Here is a 15785-nt window from a genome sequence, read left to right as displayed (position 1 = left end):
GTATTTGCTAAGGATTATGACAAGAGACAGAACACCCATTATTGATGATGTTCTACTGGGAGAGGACAGAAGAAAGAAAGAGAGAAAGAGAGAATATGAATGACAGACATATGATATTAAGAGCTCTGGGAAAAAATTGAGCATGGAAGGGAGTGTCCAGCTGGGGAAGGGGTAATCATAGAAACCCTCACTCATAGGGTGGTGGCCTTTATGCAGAGACTTAAAGAAAGGAGGGAAATCTGCTGACAGAGAAAATAGTAAATGCAAAGGTCCTGGGTGGGCTTGTGTTGAGGAAGAGCAAGGCCAGTGTAGCTGGAACTGAGTGAGTGAAGGGTAGAGAGTTGTAACCAATGAGCTTATACAGGAAGTGGAGTCTGCTTCACATGGGAAATAGTAGGACATTGTCAGAACTCGGACTTTTACTCTGTGTGAAATGGACACTCCCATAGATGCTCCCATCCTAATCACCAGAATATGAGAATCTGTATTGGTGGAACCTGCCCCCCATATTTCAATGTAGGTTCTTTCTATTTTCCATAAGTGTTGGCCAACTGAGAAATAAAGAGAGACAGTATAAAGAGGAATTTTACAGCTGGGCCACTGGGGGTGATATCACATATTGGTGGGACCATGATGCCCACCTGAGTCTCAGACCAGCAAGTTTTTATTAAGGGTTTCAAAAGGGGAGGGAGTTCAAGAAAAGGGAGTAGGTACAAAGATCACATGCTTCAAAGGGCAAAAAGAAGAACTACTACTAAGGGTCTAACAGAGATCACATGCTTTTGAGGGAACAGGACAAAAGGCAAAAGCAGAACCACTGATAAGGGTCTATGTTCAGTGGTGCACGTATTGTCTTGATAAACATCCTAAACAACAGAAAACAGGGTTCGAGAGCAGAGAACAAGTCCGACCTCAAATTTACCAGGGTGGAGTTTTTCACCACCCTAGTAAGCCTGAGGGTACTGCAGGAGACCAGGGCATAGCTCAATCCTTATCTCAACCGCATGAGACAGACATTCCCAGAGCAACCATTTATAGACCTCCCACCAGGAATACATTCCTTTCCCAGGGTATTAATATTAATATTTCTTGCTAGGAAGAGAATGTAGTAATATCTTCCCTAATTGCATGGCTGTTTGTAGGCTCTCTGCAAAAAGAAAAATATGGCTCTTTTTGCCCGACCCCGCAGGCACTCAGACCTTATGGTTGTCTTCCCTTGTTCCCTAAAAATCACTGTTATTCTGTTCTTTTTCAAGGTGCACTGATTTCATATTGTTCAAACACACATGTTTTACAATCAATTTTTACAGTTAACACAATTATCACAGTGGTCCTGAGGTGACGTACATCCTCAGCATACAAAGATAACGGGATTTAGAGATTAAAGTAAAACCAGGCATAAGAAATTATAAAAGTATTATTTGGGAACTGATAAATGTCCATATTAAAATGAAATCTTCACAATTTATGTTCCTCTGCCATGGCTCCAGCCAGTCCCTCCGTTCGGGGTCCCTGACTTCCCGCAACAGAAGAGTTTTAGGATGTCTTCCATGACACTTATAACTAAGTGTTTTTACAAAAAACAATGAAAGTTTAAGGAACTGTTTAGATTTTTTTCAAGAATATTTCATAGACAATGTTATGTTTTTCCTACCCAAACATTATTTCTAGTTGTCTTTCTTTTTGTGATATTAGCAGCTGTTTTGAATTCTTTTGTCAACTTGGCAGCAACCACTACACTTTTCTAAAACTAAGAACTCTATATTCTAGAACTCTCTTTCCTAAATGAATCCTCATAAAATTTGCAAATAGAGAAAATTCACACACAATTCCAAAGATAAAAGTAAAGCTGAAGTCACTGTCAGCAATTTTTGGCAGCCAGGCATGGAGACTTTCAGAGCTTTTAACAAGGTTCTTCTCAGCAATTCTAGCATCCAGATATAGCCCCATCATAGACCTCACATGAGTGTGTACTTCATAATCCTGCTGAATACAGAAGTTTCCTGGACTCTTTCACGAGCTGCTGCTTTCCCTCCTATACAGTGTTTTCAGCTGATGCCATTTGTGATTATGTTTCTGACTTTCTGGAGGCAACCTGCCAAACTTTCATATTGTTTTACTTAGATGCACAAGAATGTAGGCACTAATTCTTATATTAAGCTGTTTATTTCTATAATACTTAATTGGCTGTTTTCCTGGCTAATCCAAACCAAGAGCAGCAGAGATGATAACTTACAAAACTGATTAAATTAGAGGTCAAGAAATGGAGCCATTTTAATTCTATTATTATTCTTTCATATATTAAACACAAAACTTTTGTAGATAGTTTTTCTTCATTATCTCTTTGGTTACCCTGACATACTGCTTGTAGAGAAAAGGTAGAATAAATACAGGATTCTTAATTTATCAGTTACTCTTTTATTTACCAGTTTTCTAAGTAGTAATCTAGTTTCCTAAAATCCTAGAAAGCACTTGAAGAAATTAAAAATGGGTTGATTTTTTTCTTCTTCTTCTTTTTTTTTTTTTTTTTTTTTTTGAGAGAGAGAGAGTCTCGCTCTGTCGCCCAAGCTGGAGTGCAGTGGCGCGATCTCGGCTCACTGCAAGCTCCACCTCCTGGGTTCATGCCATTATCCTGCCTCGGCCTCCTGAGTAGCTGGGACTACAGGCGCCCGCCACCATGGTTGGCTAACTTTTTTGTATTTTTAGTAGAGACAGGGTTTCATCGTGTTAGGCAGGATGGTCTCGATCTCCTGGCCTCATGATCTGCCTGCCTTGGCCTCCCAAAGTGCTGGGATTATAGCTGTGAGCCACTGTGCCTGGCCAAAAATGGGTTGATTTTTTAAAAACTAATTTTGGGAACTATTCTCCTGCCTCTTCTCAGTCTAATGAAATTTTTCTGTAAGATATTGTATTTTTAAGTACTAGAATTTTTATTTGTTTAAGTTTTTATCTCTGCTAAGATTTCACATGTGTTTACTCAATATTATTATTTCAGTCCTTGAGCACATTTATATTTATAATATAATAGTATCCCCTTATTTGTGGCTTTACTTTCCTCACTTTCAGTCACCCACAGTCAAAAATATTAAATATAAAACTCCAGAAGTAAACAGTTTATAAGTTTTAAGTCATGTGCTATTCTGAGGAATGTGATGCAACCTCCCACCATTCTGCTATATCTGGTTCAGGATGTGACATATTCCTTTGCTTGGCAGATCCATGCTTCCTGCTTCCTGCTCATTAGACATTTGCAGCCATCTAAGTTATCAGATGGACCTAGCTTAGTATTGCAGTGCCCGTGTTCAAGTAACCCTTATTTTACTTAGTAATCATCCCAAAATGCAAAGGTAGTGATGTTGGCAATTCAGATATGCAAAAGAAAAACCTGAAAATGCTTTCAGTAACTGAAAAGAAGAAAATTTCCCACTTAATGAGGAAAATAATATGCTGAGGTTGCTAACATCTAGGGTAAGAATTAATCTTCTATCTGTAAAATTGTGGAAAAGGAAAAATACATTCTTGCTAGTTTTGCTTTTATACCTCAAACTGCAAAAGTTACAGCCACAGTGTGTGGTAAGTGCTAATGTAGGGTTCGGTATTATCCATGGTTTAAGAGATCCACTGGAGGTCTTCCAAAGTATGCCACACAGATAAAGGGGGAATACTGTAGTCTTTTTATGCTAATTCGAACATCTGGATGATGTATTTATTCTATTGACTGCATGTGTTAATATCATTATAAGCCTGACAATTTAAACATATCAGGTGTGCACCTGCTCATTGCAGTCATCACCATCATCACCAACATCATCATCATGATCATCATTATTTTTGTTTGTTTGGGGTTTTTTGAGATGGATCTTGCTTTATGGCCCAGGCTGGAGTGCAGTGGCATAATTACAGCTCACTGCAGCCTCAGACTCCTGGGCTTAGGTGACCCTACCACCTCAGCCTCTCAAGTAGCTGGGACTATGGGCACATGCTACAATGCCTGCCTAATTTTTTTGTTTTCTATTTTTGGCAGACAGAGGGTTTTATCATGTTGCCCAGGCTTGTCTTGAACACCTGGGCTACAGGAATCCATCTACCTTAGTTTCCCAAAGTGTTGGGCTTACAGGTGTGAACCACCGTGCCTGGCTTGTAGTCATCATTATTACTGATGCTTATATTCGTTCGTGTTTGGATAGTGGGACCTCCTTCAAGTTGCCTCTTGGAGCCTATGGACATGACCCTGGGGGGTATAAAAGTGCCCTTGCTTTCCAGTATGACAAGATGATCTAGACTGATTTTGCACATTTCCTGCCTGCAGTCAGAAAGCAGCCATTTCTCCAAGAAGCTTTGGTTCCTTGCAGTGAGTGATGATATGGAGAACCCAAAGTTATGGCACCAAGGTGCTTTCTGCTTCTGTTTTGTTTAATGCTTCTAGGACTTTTCAGCAGATTAGTCTAAAAGATAAGTGTATTTTTTAATGAAAATGTATCATTTGTAAGTAAACCTTTCTGTTAACAGTCTTGATTAGAGGATTTTAATTATGCTCAGAGATCATACATCTGTATCTTCTATTTCATTTGAAAAGTACCAGTTTTCAATGTCACACCCATAATGAGGCAGAGTCTAGCTCTGTCGCCCAGGCTGGAGTGCAGTGACACGATCTTGGCTCACTGCAACCTCCAACTCCCAGGTTCAAGCAATTCCCTACCTCAGCCTCCAGAGTAGCTGGGATTACAGGCACATGCCACCACACCTGGTTATTTTTTGTATTTTTAGTAGAGATGGGGTTTCACCATCTTGGCCAGGCTGGTCTTGAACTCCTGACCTTGTGATCCACCGGCCTTGGTCTCCCAAAGTGCTGGGATTACAGGCATGAGCCAGCATGCCCGGCCTTTTTTTTTTTTTTTTTTTTTTTGAGACAGAGTCTCACTCTGTAGCCCAGGCTGGAGGGTAGTCGCCCAATCTTGGCTCACTGCAACCTCCGCCTCAAGTGATCCTCCCACCTCCGTCTCCTAAAGTACTAGGATTATAGGCATAAGCCACAACACCCAGTCAATATAACTTTATAATTCACAAAGAAACAAAACAATTTGTGTGACTCACTTTATAGCAATATTTACTTTATTGTGGTGGTCTGGAACGAAATCCACAATATCTTTGAGGTATGGCTACACTTTCTAAGCATTTCCTGAGTCAGGCTACTTTTTCTCCATTTTTATTGTCATTATTCTATCCATTTTTTTGTTTTCTTGTTGTTGTTGTTTGGAAACAGGAAAGCGCTGTGTCACCCACGCTGGAGTGCAGTAGCACGATCATAGCTCACTACAGCCTCCATCTCCTGTTTTCAAACTATCCTCCTGCCTCAGGCTCCTGAGTAGCTGAGACTACAGATGCACGCTACCACACCTGACTCTTTTTTTTTTTTTTTTTTTTTTTGAGACGGAGTCTGGCTCTGTCGCCCAGGCTGGAGTGCAGTGGCGCGATCTCGGCTCACTACAAGCTCTGCCTCCCGGGTTCACGCCATTCTCCTGCCTCAGCCTCCCTAGTAGCTGGGACTACAGGCGCCCCGCCACCATGCCTGGTTAATTTCTTGTATTTTTAGTAGAGACGGGGTTTCACTGTGTTAACCAGGATGGTCTCAATCTCCTGACCTCGTAATCCGCCCACCTCAGCCTCCCAAAGTGCTGGGATTGCAGGCGTGAGCCACCGCACCCGGCCTGGCTCATTTTTAAAAAGATGTTTGTAGAGATGGGGTCTCATCATGTTGCCCAAGCTGATCTGGAATCCCTGGCCTCAAACAATCCTCCTGCCTCTGATTCCTGGGTAGCTAGGATCAATCCATTGCTGAAGAGTACGTGGATGCTACTTTGCAGACTGTCAACCTGAATTTGTGTTTGCTTGACATTGTCTAATTATTGGTTTCAGTTTCAGTTTACCCACTTTTTGTCAGCAACATGCAGAAGAGACTGTGCCCTTTTTAGTGTATCCTATCAGGAAGCATCTCACATTGGTTTGTGCCATTACTGGTGCCGTGACTTTAAGCCACTTGGTTAAGGTGGAGTTGGCCATATTTCTCTGCTGCAAAATTACTGATTTTCCTCTTGTAATTAATAAGTGTGTGTGAGAAGATTCTTTGAGATGAGGTATATATGTCATTCTTCATCAAACTATAAGGTTTTTTTTTAAGTGAAAGAAAATGTATTAAGAAACTAAAGAAATAAAAGAATGGCTACTCCATAGGCAGAGCAGCTTCACTTTAAGTGTTTGACATTAACTGATTTTTGTCCAAATCAATAAGTACTGCGATGATTGAAAAATGATTATTACTAAATTTGTTTTCATTGTCTCAAGTTCTGCTGAACTCTGGATCCAGGCTGTGTCAATAGTGTAGTGTGGTGCCTCCTGTACCTGTCTCGACCTCCTACAGTCCTTTTTATTTATTTTGTTTTTTATAATAGAGACAGGGTCTTACTATGCTGCCCAGACTGGTTTCAAACTCCTGGGCTCAACCAAATCTTCCTGCCTCAGCCTCCCAAAGTGCTGAGATTACAATCGTGAGCCACCACACCCAGCTAAGTTCTTTACCATCTTCAGAAAGTTTAGCTTGCACTTTCAGCAGGATGGATTCCCAGAAAGACTCTGAGAGAGAGTTGGGGACTAAGTTGATAATATCAAATACACTGAACTTGACCGTGTTCACCATGCTCTGACTCTAGAGAAATGAGAGTGCTAGTGAGGTTGCTGTCATTTTGTGTATCTTCTGTACCTTGAAGTCCCTCAGAAATCTTGCCACTGGGCTTCTTGTTCTAAGGACAAAACAGGTTCTCTTTTTCTGTGGAGATGAAATCTAGATCTTCGATTTTGGAACCAAATTTGGACTCTTGACTCTGAAGCACCAATTTCTTCAGCAAGTTGTTCTCTGGAATCAATCCCAGGGTATGGGTTTTCATAAATGCCTTGAAAAGAGTGTGTAATTGAGAGGTGCTATAGATGGTATGACACCATCTGGCTTCTCTACGTTGAAACTCCACACCAGGTTGATCTTGCCCATGGCTCTGGCTTGAATCTAAAGTCAGGTTCTGGTCTTTTCTGGAATCTGTGCCTAGCTCTTCAATTCTGGGCGACAGAGCGAGACTCCGTCTCAAATAAAAGAAAGAAAGAAAGAAAGAAAGAAAGAAAGAAAGAAAGAAAGAAAGAAAGAAAGAAAGAAAGAAAGAAAGAAAGAAAGAAAGAAAAGGCTGGGCACGGTGGCTCATGCCTGTAATCCCAGCACTTTGGGAGACCAAGGTGGGTGGATCACGAGGTCAGGAGTTCAAGACCAGCCTGGCCAAGATGGTGAAACCCCATCTCTACTAAAAATACAAAAAATAACCAGGTGTGGTGGTATGTGCCTGTAATCCCAGCTACTCTGGAGGCTGAGGTAGGGAATTGCTTGAACCTGGGAGTTGGAGGTTGCAGTGAGCCGAGATCGTGTCACTGCACTCCAGCCTGGGCGACAGAGCTAGACTCTGCCTCATTATGGGTGTGACATTGAAAACTGGTACTTTTCAAATGAAGTAGAAGAAGATACAGATGTATGATCTCTGAACATAATTAAAATCCTCTAATCAAGACTGTTAACAGAAAGGTTTACTTACAAATGATAAATTTTTATTAAAAATTTTAAAAGACACTTACCTTTTAGACTAACCCACTGAAAAGTCCTAGAAGCATTAAACATGCATTCTGGACTCTTCTGTATTGATTTCTAAAGCAAGCTTTTGTTTGGTAGCATAACCTGGGTAAGGTTTCTGATTGAAGGTATTGATGAGGATTTTCAATTGATCTTCTGTGAATTTGGTGTGATTGCACCTATGATTTGTTGCTACCATCTTGTGTGAAAAGGTGTCTTTGGTCATGCTGGAAGAGATTCCTGGAGGCTGAGCTGCTGTCTGGGAGACCACTGACAGCTCATTTTTAAAAAGAAAGATCGCATATAATACAACATAATTCACAAATCTAAAGCTTATGGTTTTCTGGATTTTGACAAATGAAAACACCTGTGCAACTTCAACCCTTACCAGGATATGGATGAGGGTTTCTACCCAAAAGCACCAGTATTTTAACAAACAGCTTTGCATTTTTTGAATTGTTCTGTGTCTGTGAGGGTTCCTTACTCCAAGTTTATGACAAATATATTCAGAAGGCATAATTTACAATTATCGCTTGGGTAAGTAGTTTCATCAATTATCTGATTATTTGCTGTGAATTTGAAGTATGTTGATTTTTATGCAGTTGTCTTCTGAGAAACACTGTGCCATTTTCCACGTGGAAATCACTTGCAGAATAAACAGAGATTATGAACGCACAGAGGTGGTTGTGATGGGCACGTCTACCTGTGGCTGCCATTTAAGTGGAAGGTGGAATCCGACTCTGGAGCATCGGCAGCCTGAGCTGGTGCTGGGCTCACGCTGACCCCAGGAGTGCTCTATGCATGCCTCACCTTATGAGGGGTGCGGCAGGAACAAAAATAGAAAAGTGTGCTCTACTTTCACATTACCAAAGGACAGAGGATACCACCAAGGAATTAGAAAACTGTTAAGTGAGAGTTTATTCTTCTTAATAGCCTTTCAAATAAGGAATTTGAAAACAAGATTCTACTCATCCCACACCAAAATGTAAACAGATATATTATTTTTTATATTCCCAGGATAATTTCGGTATTACTTAAGCATCACTATTGTCCTGAAATATCAAGTCAAGTGGAAAAATAAATGTGAATAATCCCACCACTAGCCTCCAGACTTGATGTTTATGTTATTTCCTTTTTACAATGACTTTTAAAAAGTTATAAATTAGAAACGTGGAAAGTAGAATGGTTTCATGCAAGAAATACTGAAATAAGATCCCTGTCTGGCCCCAAAATCTTAGACAAGTCATTCAGCCTTTCTAAGCATCAGTTCTCCCATCTGGAAAACGTGGGCATTCATCTCTATGGAAGCTTCAAGCTCTAACTGTCAGTGAGTTTCTGAAACTTGCCCAGGAAGGAGCAGCCCTAGTCTGAGTGCATGCCACCCCTGTGCTTGCCTTTTGCTGCTTCTTTTCCTTGAGGTAGCCTGTAGGATCCTCCTCATTCATCTCCTGAGCCAGTGCTATCTGACAGCAGGGAATATGTTTCCAATTCTGGTCACATCTGAAAGAAATTTTTCCTAGAAGAAAGATTACATCCATGACCTGCAAAGCATTATGCTTCTCTCTGTATTCCAGATCTTTTTTGTTTTTTTTTGTTTATTTGTTTGTTTGTTTGTTTGTTTTTTGGAAACAGTTTCACTCTTGTCACCCAGCTAGAGTGCAATGGCACGATCTCAGCTCACTGTAAGCTCTGCCTCCTGGGTCCAAGTGATTCTCCTGCCTCCGCCTCCCTAGTAGCTGGGATTACAGGCGCCTGTCACCACACCCAGCTATTTTTTTTGTATTTTTAGTAGATATGATGTTTCAACATTTTGGCCAGGCTGGTCTCAAACTGCTGACCTCAGGTGATCCACCCGCCTCAGCCTCCCAAAGTGCTGGGGTTACAAGCATGAGCCACCACACCTGGCACGATTATGTCTTTTTACATGAGAAAAATTTCTTGAGATCATAAGGAAAAAAATCCCTGAGCCAAAATAAATCAACCAAGAAGAAAAAGAAAGTGAAAAGTAAGAAAAATATGTATTTTAAAGAAAGTAAAGTGGACATAGTAATCACATTGACATCCGGGTATAGAACAAACTTCATCTCTAAAATTTATATTTAGCCAACCACTATTCTAAGCAAGGTTGTGGTAGGAATACCTACCAACTATTCTGGGCCACATGTCACTTAAACGGGCAAAAAGTAAAGCAAAGCCATAATTGTGGTTTGATATTTTGGATATTCAATCTCATTTCAGTATTTGCATAGTCTCACATTTTGGAAAACAAAATTGTGGTGATTTCACTTGTCTCTTCATATCACGATTGTACTCAAAACTGAGAAACAAATGTAGACTAAAGAAGTAAACACTAAGTGGTGAGATCATGCAGGTTAAACAGATACGCTTTCTCAGGGAAAAAGTCACTTACCCATCATGTGCTGATATATTTTTGTGAGCTTATATGGTTCTAGTGTATTTACAACTTGACTAAATATACGTGATTCACCGTGTACTGTGGAATATAATTAAATTGACATTTCCTGGTACAGAATAAATTTGCATATGAGTGAAACAAATGGTGAAAATAAATAAAGTCTGAAGCTATATAATTCCACTGGTTACCAATTTATGTCTTCAGCTCTACACCAAAGCAAATATTACAACTCTGAACAAGCAAGCAGGAGAAGAATAGATTTGCTGTAACCTCAGATGTCAAAGAATGCATTTATCTCTGAAAACATTTGTATTTTTTTGTCACACCGTACTTTATTTAAAGGTGGCCACAGCATTAAAGTGTCAGTTAATTTTGTACAACCAGAAATGGAAAATGAGTCAGTCAAGGTGAAGCAGAAGTTTCTAACAAAGTCTAAGGCACAGTTCTATATAACTAATAATAAGGACACAATATTTGGCTTACTTAATTCCCAAACTGAGGTCACTAAAATTTAAGAATATCTACCAAAACTTAAGCGAAATCTCAAAGAGAAACTTTAAAAATAAAATTTTATTTTTGATCATTCAAAATGTTTCAATCAATATTCTGAGCCTAAATGTGTAGGTGAGTGCTTTCTCCATCTTTGCACATGTGAAGTGCACCTAAACCATAGTCCCATATTTCTCAAACACCATCACACCCATAGAACAGAAAGGAAAGGGCAGTTTCACCAGCTAGCCCCCACAAGCCACTCCCTGGGTCCTCCCCAGCATCTGCTAAATTTGGGAGGCCTGATTTCAGAGGGCTGGATAATGAACTGGCAAAATAAACGCAGCAGAATGGTAATCACAGACAAAGACCAACTCAGGTTCCAGTGCAGATAGACAGCTCATACCAGTGCTTTTGATGTTAGCTGCGGTTAAGGGGGCAGGAAAGGCTCCCACTCTATGGTTGGTGGCCGTGATCAGCTCAGCGCTGCCACCTCGGCGGGCTCCATCTCACCATGACCCTCCCAATCAGGCTGATGGTGTCTCCTTATGCCAAGTGGAAGGAACTGCAATCAAATTCTGACACGACCTGCAAATCCTCCCGGGCCCTGGGCTACTGGTTAGGCCACTAGTAGGGCTGTGGATCAACCAATTAAACCCATTAATAACTGGCAACACAGCACGGCCTCCTTCTCAACAAATTACGATGCTAATTCCCGGATTCAGCCATCCGTGCCCAGGGTCTTTTGTCCTTACCTTTCAAAACACCTCCCCTGCTCCATGCTTTCTAGTCTTGAGGACTTGGCTTAAGCGTGCTTCTGAATTGCCGCTCCTTCTGGTTGACAATTCTTTTTTCTTTTTCTTTTTTCTTCTTCTTTTTTTTTTTTTTTTTTGAGATGGAGTCTCACTCTTGTTGCCCAGGCTGGATTGTGGTGGCACGATCTCGGCTCACTACAACCTCCGCCTCCCGGATTCAAGCAATTCTCCTGCCTCAGCCTCCTGAGTAGCTGGGATTACAGGCGCCCACCACCACACCTGGCTAATTTTTGTAGTTTTAGTAGAGATGGGGTTTCACCATGTTGGCCAGGTTGGTGTCGACCTCCTGACCTCAACTGATCCACCGGCCTCAGCCACCCAAAGTGCTGGGATTACAGGCGTGAGCCACCGCGCCTGGCCGACAATTCTTTACACTATTCTCCAGTTGGGGCGGAGCGGGAGACACCATGGAGCCCACCTCTGCAGGAGGTAGGGCTTGGCAGAAGGCAGACACCCCAACCAGGTGAAGGTGCACTTTGGGTACCGAACTTTAGGGAAAGCGCTCTGGGTCAGGCGTCTCCTCCAGAGTGGTCAGTTGAAAATCAAAAAGGCCACCTTCAAAATAGTTTTAAAATCTATACATTTACCCGGACATAGACATTTTTCGAGACAGGGTCTTGCTCTGTCGCCCAGGCTGGTGTGCAGTGGTGCGGTCGCAAGCCATCTTCCTGCTTCAGCCTTCACAGGCTCACGCCACCATGCCCGGCTAATTTGGTTTTCTGTTTGTTTTATTTTCGTTTGTTTGTTTTGTAGGGATGGAGTCTGACTGTGTTGCCCAGGCTAGTCTTGCACCTCTTGGCTCAAAGGATACTCCCTCCTCGGCCTCGCCAGGTGCTGGGGATTCAGGCTTAAGCCTCCACGCCCGGCCCTATTAATTATTCTTAATTAAAACATTTAAAGGACTCAGTGTTTGGGGCCAGCGCGGCGTTTGCAGCGGCTGCTCCAGCCTCAGGGCCGCAGGTCACCGCGCGGGCCCCGTGCCTACTGGCCAGGCAGTCCTGCGGGTCAGCTCAGGGGAATGCTCTGGAGAACCCTGAACCCACCTCCTGCACTCTGCCCAACCTCGGGTGCCCAGGTCCAGCCTCCAATACACAGCTCCCAGCGCGGCCGCGCCACACCTCCAGGCTGCTCCGGGCAAAGGCGCGGCCAGCGTGTCCAGCTCGGCCTCCTCCTCCAGGCTGCGCTTGTGAGTCAATGGATAAGAGCTTGGCGGACTGAGCAGCAGCCTAGGATATCGCGGAAGCCTCCTGCGGGAACTTCCACGGCTTGTCCCAGGAGCTTCCACAACAGCCTGGCATTGAAAATAAAGTTATAATATTTTCCGCCAGTTTTTCCCAGCCCCGCCCCCAAGCGTCTGATCTTAAAGTCCCCGCATCAGACTCCGGGGGGCGTCCCTGCAAGGGTGCCACGTTCCCGACACGCGCCAGGGAATAAATCTCCGTCCCAGGAGAAGGGCGTGGCGAGGGAGGAAGCAACAACCACAGGACCCGTGACAGTGGCCAAGCCTTAGAGACCTCGCGTGCCTGCCAGGCACCTGAACCCACGCCGTCCACGCTTCCCCGCCCCGGCGGGAACCAGCTGTTCCCCCCTGCATTTGCGAGGGCCCTGGGGTGACCCCCGCCGACGCCAGGCGTGGGCTCCAGAACCCCCTCCCAACCGCCCAGTCCCGGCAGCGCTGGGAGCCTGGCCCTGGCCTGACAATAAAGAAATCATCACGGACAGAAGGAAACGGGCGCGAGGCTGGGAAGGCAGTGGCTTTAATCCGGGGTCCGCCCCCTTCAATTCTCCTGCGCAGCGGCCCCGAAAGTGGGGTGGGGACCGGGATTGAGGCTGAGCTCTCTTCTTCCTTGTTTTCCGGGTCTCGCGCCTCTGAAGCGAACTGGGCCTGGAGGGATGGTGGGGATCGAGAGAGCTGGGTTGGGGGCCTGACTGAGGGAAAGGTGGGGCCGGCCCCTGGGTCCGGGTCGGAGAAGGATTACGAGGCGGAGCCGCTGCCGGCCCGCGCAACACCCGCTTGGTCCACCCGATGGCTCCGCGCTAGACTCGCGGCTGCGGAAGCGGCGGGCCGGGTGGTGATTACAACCCGGAGCGCTATCCCTTTCAAACCTGACCCCCTAACTCTGCTCAGTAACTGGATTTCCGGAAGCCGCGACCTCGAAGCCCCCAGCGTTTCTCGATCGATGGTGGGGCCGGGACTCCTGGAAGCCTCGGAGCCGCAGCTGCCGACTGCAGCACACGCCTCGGCCCCCAGGGAGCAGCGCAGCAAGGCGGAATACCCTCCCGCATCCGGAGCGTAGCGGGCAGGCCCCAGGCTGAGGACCTGCGACTCCGTGGGACTCCAGTGCCCGCCCCTCCGCCCCTCCGCCGCGGCCCTGGAAGTCGGTTGAGTGCGGAGACCGCGACCGGAGGGGCGCAGAACGCTCCTCCAGGCGTCTTGGGCTCCAAGGACATAATTTTAAAACCACCGGGAAATCCGAGTCCCGCCGCCCGCCGGGGGTGGAGCGTGGCCGCCTAGCTGAGCCCCGCCTGGTGAGTTCCAGGACTCTGTGGTACCCCAGCCGCCGACGCTCTCCGGTGTCTCTTGGCCGCGGCGGGAACGGAGCTGGGCGCCCAGACGGCGCCGGGGTAGTTTCTCTGTCCCCGCCCCGTGGCCGGAGCCGCAACCCTGCCCCTTCCCCACTGGGGCTGCGCCTTCCTTCCTCGCTGCCAGACCGCGCCGGAGCCCCCGGCCCCAGGCAACCCGGGCCGCAGCTGTCATGGAGAAGCCCGGTGCGCACTTGGGGTGCCCGGCAACAGGCTCGGCCGCCTGGCGCCCTTCTTCTCGCCCACAACTGTGGCCGGCGGTGGCCTCTGCTTCCCGGACCCACGAACAAAGCTGGAAATTGCTGCTGCGGAGTCGGTCCTGGGTCGCAGCCGTCGGGACACAGAACGGCTGCCCGGGGTGTTCCCTCCTCCGGAGCGGTGGCTAGGGCTGGTGGGGCGTGTGCGACGCGGGACCCCGAGCCCACCGCCAAGCACGGCAAGGACCAGAGCGAGCCTCTCCCCACTGCGGCTGGGGACGGCAGGCATGGGGTGGGAGCCCGCCCAGGACATCCAGGTGGGATCGGCCGCCGCTCAGGCGCTGTCCCAGGTGAACGCGGCCAGGGGCAGGCTCAGCACTGAGCAGGCCGCTGGCTCAGTGAGCGCAGAGAGGGACCCCCAGTTTATGCCAAAAGCATGTCTTCTCCAACCTCCTCCTTAAGCCCCTGTCTCATATGCGGGTTCCTGTCTCTCTCCAATAGTTCCTGGGTGCCTGGGAGCAGAGACTTGGCCCGTTCTCCCCAGGCTCAGCTGCAGGCTTCAGTGACCTGGGCAAAGTCTGGTTAACCCTGCCCACCTTTTGGGGAGGAAGGCCGGTTGCTCCCCTAGCTTCCACTGTGGCACTAGGAGGCAAGGGTAGCCAAGCTGATCGCTGGTTTCATCTGCACCGCCCTCCCCCGCTCCACCCCCCCCCCACCCCCGCACCTGCCACAGGTGATGAGATGGGCAGTGACAGGTGAATTGGCAGCCAGGCTGGAGTGGCATGGCTGGCTGCCCTGGGCACCATATTCCCTGCCTGTCACCACTCCTGGCTGCCCAAGTAGCAAAGCAAAGTTACAATGACAAAATCCAGAGAGGGGAGGCTCCAGTTGGAGATGGTGCTACTGTCACAGGCCACCAGAGCAACAATGTGACAGCTTTTCATGGGGGCGGGCACTGTCCCCAGTCCCTACCCTGCCCTGGCTTGATCCTTGTCAGTGTCTATTTCTTTGCCTTGCTCTTATCTCAGCCTGGCTTCCCTTCCAGGATGTCAGCTCTGAGTGTCTCTTGGTCCACGTTTCTCTCCATCTCTTCTTTCTCTTCCCCACTCCCTAAACTCAGGACCCAGTCACTCCTGCTCCTTACACACATACACACACACACTGACATACATGCACTCTCACACTCACTCTCATAGCCCCCCCCCCAGCACACACACACACTCCCACCCTGCCTTAGACAGGAAACAAGTTTCCTCCCAGAACCTTTATTAAGACCTGTGGGGAATGACCGGAATCTGGGCCCCAGTAGGTCTGTGAGCGAGCCTGTGTGTGTGCAAAGGTGTGAGCCTGTGAGCATCCACATGGCTGTGGAATTTAGAAAGCATGTGTGTACACATGTGAGTGTGACAGTGAAAGTGTCAAGAGTTCGAATAGTGTGCATTTGGATTCAGTGTGGCCTTGGTTGTGTGGGCACACAGGTGAGCTCCGGCTAGGATAGAGGGATGTGAGTGACTCGGAGTATGAAAGCTGAGCCCGGGGCAGATGGACAAATACATCCTTTGAGTTCCTGTGGAGGCTGCCACCCCATACCTTGCTCACCTACTCCATCTTTGTCATCCTAG

The 15785-nt window shown here is 46.3% G+C and overlaps 1 pseudogene; it reads right to left on the bottom strand.

The window, feature by feature from the left end:
* Nucleotides 1-6553: 6553 nt before the first annotated feature.
* Nucleotides 6554-10007, bottom strand: LOC139356328 (double homeobox protein A-like; annotated as a pseudogene).
* Nucleotides 10008-15785: the final 5778 nt, after the last annotated feature.

This window comes from Macaca nemestrina, chromosome 9 (assembly GCF_043159975.1).
Source record: "Macaca nemestrina isolate mMacNem1 chromosome 9, mMacNem.hap1, whole genome shotgun sequence".
Lineage (NCBI taxonomy): Eukaryota > Metazoa > Chordata > Mammalia > Primates > Cercopithecidae > Macaca > Macaca nemestrina.
This window is presented reverse-complemented; position numbering and strand designations above follow the sequence as displayed.